The sequence below is a fragment of the Neomonachus schauinslandi genome, chromosome 9 (assembly GCF_002201575.2).
Source record: "Neomonachus schauinslandi chromosome 9, ASM220157v2, whole genome shotgun sequence".
Lineage (NCBI taxonomy): Eukaryota > Metazoa > Chordata > Mammalia > Carnivora > Phocidae > Neomonachus > Neomonachus schauinslandi.
In genome coordinates, this window is record NC_058411.1 from 75748243 (window position 1) to 75763341 (window position 15099).

At 38.3% G+C, this 15099-nt stretch overlaps 1 protein-coding gene and 1 pseudogene across 2 annotated transcripts in view; one reads left to right on the forward strand and one right to left on the reverse strand.

Moving 5' to 3' along the window:
- The window catches only part of FMN1 (formin 1), a 385670-nt gene that overhangs the window by 172794 nt on the left and 197777 nt on the right, over positions 1-15099 (forward strand). The window lies entirely within an intron of this gene.
- LOC110585181 lies at positions 7121-7868 on the reverse strand (annotated as a pseudogene).

The window sequence follows — 15099 nt, forward strand, 5'->3', positions numbered from 1 at the left end:
TTCTTCCTTTGTAATGGAAACTAGATTTTAACCAAAGTGATTTTACAGGCAGTAGTTTTCACATTTAGAGACATGGGAGAATTATAATAGGAAAACCATGTTCTTGGAAGTTTTTTGACAGCGAGAATACTCTTTGTTTCTCATTGTATTAGATGGACATTTATCAGTTATTGCATGTTAAGACAACTTACGGTGAGTGAGCGATCAGTTGTATTAGTTGAGGTGAAATCACCTTGGACTCATATGAATGTGTGATAATCTGTAAACCCTTTCATTTTATAGATGAGGAACCACATACTGAAAGAGCTGATCTTTAAAATCGAGTTTAATGGTTCTCACCTTTTCTTCCTCAGTGCGCCTAAAGGAGGCACCATGCTCCCAGCAGGACAGGGCTCCTTACAACCAGTGAAGTCCACCACCCATGGAGATTCACTTTCTGCATGCTACTCCTTAGGAGTTAAAGGGCCCAAGCCCATGCAGGCTGCTGATAGAAGTACCTTGACTAGAAGTGAGGTCTTCTCCCAGGCCAATGCTCTATCACATAAGCCATGTGGAGATCCCTGTGCCAAAGGTGGAGAAAGTGCTAGCCACGATTTAAGTGGTGGGCAGGAAAACCATCATGCAGCACATGCCTGGTGGCTGGTACTGAGCAATGCAGAGGTTTAACATGTTTAAAACTAAAATCTTTGAACACACCAACAAAATTAAACATGATTCTTTTAGGAGTGCAAAGTAATGGGAGGAAAATAAGGCCCCCTCTTCCAAGTATCTCGTTCAATTTGAACATTTTTACCTGCCTATCACCTTTTCAAGGTCATAAGGTTGTCTAATATTTTTCTGCTCCTTTCCTCTCTCTTGTCTCTGCAAGATTTCAAATTGCATCCAGGATTTATAAATAGAACTTGAGAGATTCATTTTTTTCAGATGAGATTTTCCTAGACTTGAGAGATAAGGATCAATGTCCAAACTGACTCTGTTGTGACCTAGACTCAAATATTGGACTCCTACATCATCACTCACTTCTTGCTCATTAGCAATCTAATTACCTTTAAAAAAAAAAAAATGGAGGGACAGAGGCTGCCCGCTATCAGGAGTATCTCTTGGAGTGACTTTACATTTTTTTCCTCCAACCTGCAACCAAATACCACCCATAACAAAAGATTATTTTTAAATACAATTACTGAGAAGCTGTGAATGCTGCTGGAGGATTTTGCATAGCAAACCCCTTAAAAATTGGCTTTTAAAACCAATTATATCCAGAAACAGAAAGACAAATGTTTCCTTCTTTATATGCTCCATCTTTTAGTACTGGACTGTTGGGTGCTTTCCTCACAGATACATCATATTTGGGTTTAATTCTGCACTTTTATTCTCTTTTTTTTTTGGCATTTTTTATTGTTATGTTAATCCCCATACATTACATCATTAGTTTTAGATGTAGTGTTCCATGATTCATTGTTTGTGCATAACACCCAGTGCTCCATGCAGAACGTGCCCTCCTCGATACCCATCACCAGGCTAACCCATCCTCCCACCCCCCTCCCCTCTAGAACCCTCAGTTTGTTTTTCAGAGTCCATCGTCTCTCATGGTTCGTCTCCCCCTCCGATTCCCCCCCCTTCATTCTTCCCCTCCTGCTATCTTCTTCTTCTTCTTTTTTTTTTCTTAACATATATTGCATTCTGCACTTTTATTCTTACCTGTGTTATGCTTATATGAAAATATGAAAAGCACATGAAAGAAAAATAAAGTGATCAAGAAGGAAACAGGCATTTGCTTTTATATTTGACAACTATAGTTGAGATTGCAGGATTTTTAAAAAATTTTATTTAATTATGTTATGTTAATCACCATACATTACATCATTAGTTTTTGATGTAGTGTTCCATGATTCGTTGTTTGCGTATAACACCCAGTGCTTCATTCAATTGCAGGATGTTTTAACATAGTAAATTCGGACCAAGAAAAGTGATCTTCATGTCCCATCTTTATAAAAATCAAAATTCCTTTCTTTCAAACACCTCCATGATTCTAATCTGTTTCATATGTGTATTAACACTGTATTCAAGGACATGCAGTCAGAAAGCTTTCTACTGCTCTGATGTGTGGGTGAGGGAAAGGTGATGGTCCAACACTGAGTTCCTCGTAATCTAAATATTTATGTGTAAGTGGTGTGGGCACTGGAGCCAGTTCATTTCTTTCATGAAGGGTGCATGGCGCAAAGCCGGCAGGCTGAAGCTCTTGTAGCTGGCAGATGCCATCCATGGGGCAGCAGCACGTTGTTGGTATAAAACCCTCCAGCGGGCATGGAGTTTGATAGACATTATATAGCTGGCCCTGTATCGTCATTCACCTGTGTATTTAGTTACTCAGTTTTGAATGACTTGTGAAGAAATTATGTAGGAGTTTTCAGGTAATAGTGCCCCTGTCTTTTCACATTATTAATACGTGCAGCTGTAACATTTAAAATAGAAAAATTGGTGGAGAGAAAATTACAGCCATCTCAACCTCTCTGTCAAAATAAATTTGAAGTGACATTTAAACTTTGCACAGAATAGTTAAACCTTTATTTTGCAAACATTTCATGAGTGATGCTCAATGTTTGATCACTTAGGAAATGAGAATTCTGATTTAAATTCATATCTTGCAATTACTGGAAAGCTGAAAAATGTGATTCTTGTAACAATGATCCTTTCGAAAAACCCAAATTATGGAGATGAATATCAGCCCAACATAATATAGTTTAATCTAAGGTTGGGGGGTGGGTAGTGCAGGAGGAAAACAAGAATGTGGTTTGTCTATATTCCAGGAGAAAAGAATCAAGTCAAAATGAGATCTGATCCTTTCCAAGTTATTGTGTGCATCACACTTGAGTGTAATTTCACATGCATCCTGATGTTCCAAGTATCGTGAAACATCTAGTAATCAGAATAAATGTTCTGCCAAATTCCATTTATTGTCTTAACTCTTAAAGGCAGTGAGCACCCTAGATTTATAAATATATAATTAATATTCCTATTAAAAAATAAACCCACATAGGGGATTTACATTTTTCTTAATCCATGTTTACACAAAGAAGAGATCGGTTTTTAAATATTACATCAGATCTTTATGAGCTCAAATTAATCAGGGTGATACTTTGCCAAAACTGTTTCTAAAAATGATGTGTATTGATGCCCTATGGTCAGGGAGCCTTCTTTGTGGAGTTTTAAAATTCCCTGACCATTATTCTAGGCCCCTCTGCTTTCAAGAATAGGTACTACAGATGTACTTTGTCACTGTTTACTGTCAACCTATATACGTCCTCAATTGCAAGGACTCCAAATGAAGCAAGCACAGCTCTAGAAACATTTCTGCCTCTTCTGAGATAGGTCTGTAACTGGAGATGTTTATTAAACTTGATTGCTTATGTACAGAAACTCAGAAAGAGCCCAGCCATCTTGAAGAATAAAGCAGTCACCCACGTTGTCACAGGTGCTATTTCAAGGCTTTTTGTCAATCAAGGCATTTCTATGACTCCTTTTCCAGTCACTTTGTTGTCTGTCCCAGTGGAGGAAGGTTGGAAAATAAATCATAACACTTGAATCCACATGGAATAACTCATATTTGTGACTTCCTCAATGATTTTAAAGTGTAAATATTATGAGGAACTATAAAAATCCATGCCAATAAAAGTGGGTGTATTCAAAATAATGGCATTATTAATGTCTTTGGGATAGAATGTTTATTTTGACTAATTTGGGGTCAGTTTGTCAACTCACATCTAGGTCCTGTGCATATTGTAAAGTTACTCAGTCTGGAGGTCCACTAATGAGACATAGTTAACCAGATCTGGATGGAGATGGACCAGTAACTTTGGACTTGGGAATTCCATGAGGCTTGTTGGAAAGAACACAGTCGCACATCGGATATGCACTTATCAGCTAGGACCTACTTAAGGGGCGATAGCAGTAATCCTACAAATCAGAGGGCTTTCATCACATTTGTAACAGGCCCTGCATGGGCACTGCTCAGTAATTCCTTCCTCTTTCTCTTCCCTTTGCTAACTGAATGCAGAAGTTTTATAGGCACAATAGCCTCAGGGACTTCTTGGCTGGGGACATTGGAAAATTCATTTATTCAACAACTATCTGAATGCCTTTACAGACCAGGCGCTCTTCATGCTTCTAGGACTACATCAGTGAACAAGGGAGACAAAACATGCGTCCTCTTAGCTTGTTGTAACTGAGGTATTTGGAAGATGGAAGGAAGAAGGGAAGGTGGCAGTAGGCAGAGTAACTGCAAGGTAGGAAGAGGACCAGGGTGTTATACTCTCAGAGAAAACAAGAGGGGCAGTTCTCAAGTTCAGCTGCAGAGTCCCAAAGGAGAATGAGGAAAAACCCACCAAACTGGGTAACTCAGGAAGCCATTAAACGTGGTTTTCGTGAGCCTTTTCAGTAAAATGGTGGTGATTTAGACTGGATTTTTGAGAAATTACACAAAGGGTATGGTAAAAATGCAAAGACAGAAGATAACCGCAAATCTTTTAGAGCAACACTTGTCAATGAACTTAATGGGAGATTTTTTCTTGAGGATGGGGCAGTGTTAAGGCAGGTGTTCTCATTTTTTGTGAGGAGGGGGCAGATGTGAGAAGGACTCGAGCACTTTTTAGGTGGGGGTAAAAAGGCAAGAGAGATACCTGTCAATGAATATGTAAAATATTGCTTGAGAAGAATTTTGACACATAAACATTGTGTCTTGTACATAAGCGATATCCTAGCTTTTTGTTGTATGATAAAATTCTAGTGTATTGAATGTGCATTCTCAGGGTATTTGGATCCTACTTAATGCATTTTATTTAGAAAGAAAGGTTGACTTTTGTTTAACCGCATTAAGTTCACCTTTTTCTCTAAGGCCACCATTTAAGCATACATATCAGCTTATATACAGGAGATATATGGGTTGTGCTATAGCTTCCAACTGACAAGCACTATAAACCCAGCTAGTTACTATTAATTGCATCCAATATTAAATAAACTCTGCAGTATTTTTCAGTCAAGAGTTTTTCTTGATTTCTTCTGAGTACATTATTCTGAGATCTTTCATCTTCCATGAGAAGTATATTAGAAAGCAAGATAGATAATGTCATCCTCGTTTTACAGAATAGAATTTGCAGCCTACAACCCTGTTGAAATAATAGGCCTCCTACACCTTGGAGATCCTGTGAGTATAGGAGGAAACTGCTCTAATTGCCATGTGGAATAGACTGTTTTGATAGTTTAGTGTTGGTTTTTTTTTTCCCCCCTAGTAACAGAGATACCACCTATTAATCTATCACAAACCTAAGGCACACTTTTAACCTAATACCTTGATCCTTGCTTTGGAGGCTTGTTAAGAAAAACATTAATAGAGAAAACTCTTCAAGTTGACCTGGGAATAGAAGATGTTAGATCCTTTTTACTTACAGAAGCAGAGAAGTAGGACCTTGTATCCTTGAAAATATTTGGTGATCAACTACAATGAGAACATCAGACTCGTCATAAATAATGTGATAGGAAAGAGACTGACAGAGGGGAAGTAATGAGACATCACAGTGTTAAAGGCAATGTAACATCCTGCCTAGCACTCTGAGCTCTTAGTAGACGTTGTTCACTCCCTGGCCATGTTGTCACTTAGTGGTGATGTGAGAGTGATGCTGAATGTGGTGGTACTGTCTTAGCTGGTCACCACTAACCCCATCCCAGATCTGACCTAGACAGAGAAAGTTCCAGAATCTGGGCCACAGGTGTGAAAATGCTATAGCATTGATGAGAAAGCTTAAACTTTTATGTTAGGAAAGCTGGACTTTGTTCTAGGTACTTCTTTAGATGCTTTTGGGACTCATCTTACTCTATGTCTCTTGTAATGTGTTTTCTCAAAAGAGAAAGATTTTGTTGCAAACAAAATCTTGCTTGGAAGTCCAACTGTTAAGTGGCATTTTATTAGTGTGTATTTATTTTACAGTCTTAAATTTATACAAATGTATACTTATAATGTCAATCTGTAACTGCTTTTTTAAATTGAGATTATTTTATGCACAATAAAAATCACCCTTTATAGTGTACAAGTTTTGACAAACCCACGCAGTCATGTAACCATAGCCACAATCAAGACATAGAACATTCCATCACCATAAAAAATTCCTCTGTGTCCCTTGGAAGACATCCTCTCTCCTGACCTCAGGCCCCTGGCAACCATTCCTGCTTTTTCTTTCCCTATAGCTTTGACTTGCCCAGAATGTGATATGAATGGAATCATATGGTATAGTGTATGGCCTTTTAAGTCCAGCTTCTTAACACATTTGAGATTCATCCATATTATTTCTAATTAGATTTTACTTTGTGCATGTACCACCATTTGTTTATCCTTTCCCAGTTGAAGAACATTTGGGTGGCTTCCAATTTTGGCAATGTACTAGGGTCCTCCACAAAAAAAATTAAACTAATAGGATTAAACTAAACTCGAGAGAGAGAGAGAGAGAGAGAGAGAGAGAGAGAGAGAGATTTATTTTAAGGAATGGCTCATGCAGTTATGGAGCCTGACAAGTCCCAAGATCTCCCAGGTGAGTTGACATGCTGGAGACCCAGGAGAGTGGGTGCCATAGTTCCAGCCTGAAGGCCAAAAATCTTGAGACCTAGGAGGAACCAGTGTTGATGATTTCATTCCAAGGCAGGAAGAAACTAATGTCTCAGTTCAAAGGAAGTTAGGCAGGAGGAGTTTTTTCTTGGCAGGAGAGTGAACCTTTTTGTTCTATTCAGGTCTTCAACTGATTGGATGGTACCCACCCCCGTTAGGGAGAGCAATCTTCTTTACTCAGTCTACTGATTGATTCAAATGTTAATCTCATCTAAAAACACCCTCAAAGAACACCCAGTGGCCCAGTCAAGTTGACACACAAAAATAACCCTCATGGGTGATTATTAATAAAACTGCTAAAAACGTATGTGTATGGATTTTCATGTGAACATGTTTTTTTTTTAATTCACATAAAGTTTAATCAGTCAAGTTAATGAAAATATCAAAATTTTTGAGTTAGTGTATGGCGGCAGAAATTTAATTTTTGTTGCAAATAATACAGTATTTGGTGTTTCCATCACTGACAAGCTATGCTGCAGATAGAGCAATGGCGTTGAATCTCAATTCATCAGGGTCACATTCCATAAACTTCTTCCAAACTTCTATGGCATCCTTTAATAAAGTTTCATCACTAGTTTCCCCATGGTTAATTGGAAACTGTTTCCGTCCATCTAATTCATAGAGATGCCCCTCTACATGAACTAATGCAATAAAATGAAGATCTACTTTTTCATCTATACTTGGTGCCTCAGTCTCACCTTCATGGGCACTGGTCTCATGGTGACTCGAATAGCATCATAGTTCTCTAGGTATCTGGCTCGTTCTTCAGGACTCATTGACACAGACTCCTCAAGGAATTTTTTCAAGGTTGATCCAGATTCAAAGTGCATCTTGTCTTTCTTGTTGGCAATAGCATGGATCAGTCCAGTTGTTCCACAGGCATTGCTGATTGTTTGCTTCATGAAATATACTGATGATGTAACATCTTGTCCCTGAGATTTTATTTTTTCCTCCTCTTCTGTTCTGAATACTTCATACTTTTCTGTAATAGGGAAGAGAAGTAACACTGCACACACTGGTCTTGGTACCATGCTAAGGAGTTCAGGATCCATTCCATATACATCAACAAACTGCCAGTTAGGATGTAGACCTAATTGTTTGAGAAACTGGTCAGTGACCTCGGGATTGGCCTCCAGCGGGAGCCAGCGCTGACCCTCCGTTGCCGCTCCGCCCCGGCCCCTCTCCAGGTCTGACAGCTGCCGCCGTCACAGCTGCCGCCCCCTCCCCCCCCCCCCCCCCCCCCCCCCCCCCCCCCCCCCCCCCCCCCCCCGTGAACATGTTTTAATTCACCTGGGCAAATACTTAGAAGTGGGACTGTTGGGTCACATGGCAAGTGCATATTAACTTTATAAGAAACAGCCAAATTGTTTTCTCAAGTAGCCGTGCCATTTTACATTCCCATTGGTCACCTAGGAGAGTTCTAGTTGCTCCACATCCTCCCGAGCCCTTGGTATTGTCAGATGGGTCAGTTTTCCTCTCTTCCCCTCCCTTCCTTTCAATAAATATGTAGTGGTATCTCATTGTGGTTTGGTTTAAGGGATGTCAAGCATCTTTTTTATGTGCTTATCTTCTTTCATGAGCACATTTGAATCATTTACCCATTTTGGAAGGAGGAGGTTGTTTTTTTAAATTTTTGTTTGAACAGAGTTCTTTTTATGTTCTGGGTACAAGTTCTTTGTCAGATATGTATTTTGTGGATAATTTTCTCCCAGTCTGAGGCTTATGTTTTATTTTAACAGTGCCTTGCCAGAATTGAACTTTTGAAAAAATTCAATTTATCAATTTTTGTGATGGCTTGTGCTTTTGATGGCATATTTAAGAACTCATTAAGAGTACACTTATTGTGTTGACCACTGAGTAATGCATAGAATTGTTGAATCACTATATTGTACACCTGAAATTAACACTGCGTGTTAATTATACTTCAATTATTTTTAAAAAAGAAAAAGAACTCTGCCTACACCAAGGTCATAAAGGTCCTCTCATATGTTTTCATGAAGATGCTTTTTTGATAAAAACAAATTTGAATTTAGGAGTTTTAAATTTAGAGTTTTCAATAAGCCACAGCATCCAATTACTTTATTTCACTAGAAGAAAATTACAAAAATCACATTTTATAAAATATATGGTTAAAAATGGAGTTAAAATTTTTTTTTCCCTTAAAATCCTAAGGTTGTATTCAGTTTTAAAACAATTCTTAAGATTGAAACATGTATTACAGGAAATTTTTACATCGAATTAATAACAATTAAGAATGGCTGCAATTATTTTTATAATTTTTATTTTTTTAATTTATTTTTTATTTTTTTATTTTTTGCATCCTGCTTTTTTTTTTTTTTTTTTTTTTTTGACAGAGAGAGACACAGCGAGAGAAGGAACACAAGCAGTGGGAGTGGGAGAGGAAGAAGCAGGCTTCCCGCTAAGCAGAGAGCCCGATGTGGGGCTCAATCCCAGGACCCTGGGATCATGACCTGAGCCAAAGGCAGACACTTAACGACTGAGCCACCCAGGCATCCCTTTTTTAAATTTTTTTTATCTTTTAAAGATATTATTTATTTATTTGTCAGAGAGAGAGAGCACAAACGGGGGGCGGGGGGCGGGGAGGCAGAGGGAGAGGGAGAAGCAGACTTCCCCGCTGAGCAAGGAGCCTGATGCAGGACTCAATCCCAGGACTCTGGGATCATGACCTGAGCCGAAGGCAGACGCTTAACTGACTGAGCCACCCAGGCATCCCTGGCTGCAATTATTTGTAATCATACACATTACTCTGTCAACACGCACCAAGTATAAAATTAAATGCCAAAATCACCTGTTTTTCTCCTCATTCTTTGCTTGTTATCAGACAACAAACTGTTTTGCCAAAGTAGGGGCCTGCACAGAGCAGATGAACCTGAGCCTTGGCTGTGCTTCATTGAATATGTATCTGTGCTGTAGCAATATACTTACATGTATAAGGGCAAGGCTGAATTTTAAAAAAGAAAGAGACCAGTGTAGAGTTACAACTTTCCTAATCAATGAAATTTGTCTTCAGAACATCCAAATAGATCCCAAAACATGTCAGGGGAAACTTTGTACTCCAGATTGCCAGAAAAACCAAAAAGAAAAACATAAACAAAGCCAAATACCTTAGTACTAGATGTGCTGTTAGCATTGAAATGTGTATTTTTTATATAACTTTCTGCATTTCTTAAAGTCCTTGTTGTTTTTAGGTTAAATATCCTTTTAAAATAACATTAAAACTAAGTGTTTGCAGAACTGCTCAGATACTCCATGGATCCCAAGACACCTGATTTGTAAGTTTTCTGATCTTTTTCTAACCTGTTTATTTTACAGATGAAGACAATAGCCAGAGATAAGAAGGAAATTTGAGGTCGTACAGCAGTCTTATGCTGAAGTAAATCCAGGCACTCTGACCACTATTTTAGTGTTTTTTCCATTACCTGACCCAGTCTCTCCAATTATAGTAGAAAATATTTCTCCTTGGGTCCATTACTTAGAGAATAAAGACTATCCTTAATTTCGTGAGCCCTTTTCTGGCATCTCAACGTATATCTTATACAATGAGTGTGCCTTTTGGCTGGGGTGAGCAATTTTTGGAAATTTAAGACATTTCCCTTCCTAGCTTCCTTAGAGGACATGTCCTAGACCAGAGCCCAGATCTTAATGAAAAACATATAAACCTTCTTGTTTGTTTTCCTTGTCGATTAACCTATAATTTTAAAACCATTCAATGGCAGATTTATCAAGTGACTAATCCCTAGGAAGACTCAAAGTGGCGAGGAGAAGGTGGTTGTGGCCTAGGCACACATCACTGGTCATTTATTCAAACACGTTAAGGTAGGAAGCCAAATACCTCCCTGATTACTCATTGGAAATATATTCAGGGAGGTTAGTTATAAGTGTTTGGGCCTGGAGTGGCCTGTTCCTGTGTAGTAGAAGCAACATGAATAACTTGGGGTATCTTTGCTGGACAAATCAACCGGTGTGGTCTTGGTTTTCTTCAGTTCTCAAGAAAAATGTTACGTGTCAATAATAATAATGTAAAATCCATATATATATATAGCTCAGCTGTCTTGAAGATTGAAACTGACAAATATCTCTTCTCAGCTGGAATGTCTCAAAGTATGGATTGTTTCTTAATTATTATCATTTCTCTGACACTTTTCACAAGATCTGATGCATTATAGATGCTCATTAAAGCTTATTTGAACATTAGATGGTAGAGAAACTTTGGTATAAGTGAGATAAGACTTGTTTCCAGTCTCTCTGGTTCATATAACACTATGAAGAGTAAATCCATAAGTAGGAATTTGTCACAATCTCTCCCCTGATCATCTTCTTGCTACCAGAGAGCTATGACTTTGGGAAAGAGGTGGAAACTTTTTTCTAATCAGTAATCCCAGAGTTTATGCGTGTCACCTTTACTTTCTGTACCAGACAGAACTCAACAACTAGTCCCTCCTCACGTGCTCCCATTTGATAATGCTATTTAAGTGACCCAATATCACTTTTCACTTCAAGAAAAAAATACAAAGTTTGGGAGTATGTGAGGCAAATATAACTGAGGAATCCACTTGACAGTTTCCAAAATGATACTCTGGGACACGTTGGCATTGACCATAGGATGGTGTCCCTTCATAGACAGTGCATGAGTTGAGAAGGAAATATTAAAGTAATTGCTGTAATTACTTAAAGTACCTCAGTTTGTTGCCACATTGGGGACCAGGATTTACCATTTGTTGCTTCTAAGCTCACGGGTACTCTGCAGTGAGTCATACATACTTTATTGGACTAGCTGTAGCTCCAGTGGTGTTAATAATACAACATGAAATTCCAAGTCCTCTCTCTTAATAGAGGAGTTAGTGTGTTGGCTCATTGCCTAAAAATGTGCAGTCTTGGGTTTGCTCATTAGGTTTAGAATTACTTTTCACAAAAATGAAGTCTGAAAATCATTTTCATGGATCTCCCAAGGTACATCCATTCTGTGACTTACACTACATTTAGTGATATTAATAACTTAGGAATAAAATGTTACCAGAATCCCCTGTGAGTAATGATTTTTTTTTTCTTTTATTCCACAAAAGCACTCTGGCTACAATTAAGTTTTGTTTTGTTTTGTTTCCCAGGTAGGAATCTCAGTCCAGATTTCAAAACTTTCTGTTTTACTTCCCCACTACTTCCTTGGATGATGATCAATGGTTATATTTGTTTATTTTTGAAGTATATTCCTGAATCATCATAAAAACTATCAGATGGCAAAAAATAACGCATGACTTTATCTAAACAGCAAACTGAGCCACTGGTGTGTTTTCAGAGCACCTTAATGAGTCTGTTTGACCTTGTGTGTACATTTGCATTAATAATGAGGGTGGGACTCTATTTTTATATGGCTTAGACAATATTGTGCTTTAAATCTTTATCAAGCTTTCATGAGCAGAGCTGTAACCTAGGAAGTTTTGAGAGGAAGAGATATGATGAAGTCTTGTGTGTGGAAATTATTAGCATTTTAGAACTAAAGGAAAACTTACTAAGTATTTTAGATCTCTCATTTTAGATATTAATAAAATGAGGATTAGAGGAAGTAAAAAATTCTGGAGGTCCAAGTAGCTCATGACTGAAATAACCAGGAGAGGAATCCAGATCTTTTGACCCTCAGCCAGTGCTTTCCACTTACTAGGAACCAAAAAACTTCAGATCTGTTACTTACCCAGTGACTCCAGTTCTTTTCCAGAAGGATGGAGGGCAAATATTTTAAAGAAAGCATCTTTTGTCAGAAAGTATCTCTATTTTTGTGTTGGCATTCTGATTTCAGAGTAGTGAATGGGAAAGATTATTAATAACTGAGGATCCGGGATAAGGTGAAAAAAGCTCTAAAGTGAAAAGCTCTGGATTTGAATCTATCTCATTGGCAATTTACTTACTGTCTCTATGCCCCTCTTCATCTTAAAAACAGTTACAGTACCAGCCTTGTCAGAGGTTGTTGCCATAATTATAAACATTAATGTAATACAAATGCATTGTAAACCATAGATAGTATGTAATGTTGTTAGTCAATAATTATTATGGACCGCTTTCTTACACCAAAATAAAAAATTCAAAATGGGTTAAAGACCTAAATGTGAGACATGAAACCATAAAAGTTCTTAAAGAAAACATAGTAATCTCTCGGACATTGGCCTTAAAAACACTTTTCTAGAAATGACTCCTCAGACAAGGGGAACAAAAGCAAAAATACACCTTTGGGACTACACCAAAATAAAAAGCTTTTGCACAGTGAAGGAAAACATCAATAAAAAGAAAAGGCAACCTACTGAATGAGAGAAGATATTTGCAAATGATGTGTACAATAAGGGTTAATATAAAAAAATATATAAAGAACTTATACAACTCAACACCAAAAAAAACCCCCAAATAATCTGACTTAAAAATGGGCAGAGAACCCGAATAGACATTTTCCCAGAGAAGACCTACAGCTAGCCAACAGACGCATGAAAAGTTGCTCAACATCAGGGAGATGCAAATCAAAACCACAATGAGCTATCACCTCAGTCAGTCAGAATGACTAGAATCAAAAAGACGAGAAACAACAAGTGTTGGTGAGGATGTGGACAAAAAGGAACCCTTGTGCACTATTGGCAAGGATGTAAATGGGTGCAACCAGTATAGGAAAACAGTATGGGGTTTCCTCAGAGAATTAAAAATAGAAATACCAGAAAAAACAAAACAACTAATAGCAGAGATATGGAAACATCCCAAGTGTCCATCAATAGATGGATAAAGAAGATGTGAGATACACACACACACACACACACACACACACACACACACACACACAGAGGAATACTACTCAGCCATAAAAATTAACTAGACCTTGGCATTTGTGACAACATGGATGGACCTAGAGGCCCATGCTAAGGTTATGCTAAGTGAAGTAAGTCAGAGAAAGATAAATACCTTATGATTTTATTTATATGTCAAATCTAAAAAACAAAACAAAAACCAAACAGACCCATAAACAGACCCCAGAGAACAAACCTGTGGTTACCAGAGGTGAGGGTTTGGGGCAGGGGATGGGTAAAATGGGTGAAGGGGAGTGGGAGGTACAGGCTTCCAGTAATGGAATAAACCAATCAGAGGGATGAAAGTTATGACATAGGGAATATAGTCAGTGGTATTGTAATAGCGCTGTATGGTGACAGATGGCAGCTACACACTTGTGGTGAACACAGCATAACATACAGTGTTGTTGAGTCACTATGTTGTACACCTGAAACTAACATTACATTGTGTGTCTGCTGTTCTTCAATTTTAAGCATTATTGTGAAATACTATTATTTTAGCTACTATCAATTCAAAAATGGTAAAGAGGAAAGAGCATGCATTTAATATCAACCCGATTTAAGTTTCTCTGTCACCATTTTCCAGGCATGGGGTCTTATAGAAGTTAACACATCCCCCAGATGTCTGCCTTACAGTGTTGCGAGGATTAAATTAAGGCACCTCGCATGGGGTCTAGCACACTTACTTTACGTTGGTTTCTTTTCTCTCACTATCTTGACTGAACATCAGCATGGCAGATGATCCCTGGAGATAGCACCATTTTTACACGTGTGTAATTTAACTTTATACTCGACAGCCTTGCATGTGTTGGGTTTTACTCCCAAGTCAACTTAAGCGTTATTTTATCTTTTGATTCCTTTTTACTCCTTTTCCTGCCCGGTTTCTTTATTTATTCCTCCTAGCAAGTTCTAATTACATTGATGTATCAGATGTGCCTCATGTTTCTGAGTGTCCCTGAGATGGCCTCTTAGTTGTAACATGATGTGATTTATTTCTGATAAGAACAAAAAAAATTATTGATAATAGTTGATTAAAACCAGCTATTGTTAACTGCTGGGAATTTTGTCAAGCCCAGTGCCATTCTTTTTATTAATAGAGACTTGTTTTTATAGTAACAAGTGTAAGTTAATTACACAGGGAATTACTGAAGCCTTTGTACAGCCTTCAACAACAAAACAGGAAAGCCAGGATGTCCACATCCAAAGCCATAGAACCACTGTCTTCTCCCTTAACCTCACTCTGTGAGGCCCCAATTCCATCCCTTTGAGGGACTTGATGCCCTTGGCCCCCCCCCCCCTTTATTTCCTTCCATCTGCTCAGACTGCACTTCTCTGAAGTGGTGAAGCTTCATTGTGCTTCTGTGCCGTCCCTGGGAATATTCTAGCTCGCCCCCACCTTGAATGTAGAATTTGGAAGAGTCCCTGGAAGAGGTTGACTGACTCAAGTTGTACAGCAGATAACCTGAATTTTTACTGGCCCTGGCAGCACCACTGGGAGAGATTGTTCGTAACAACAAAATGCTAACAGATGATTTTTCCACATCGCTTGGCACCATCATGATGTCTTTCATCAGCAGGCACTTTTCCACGTTCTTTTTGACAGACGTG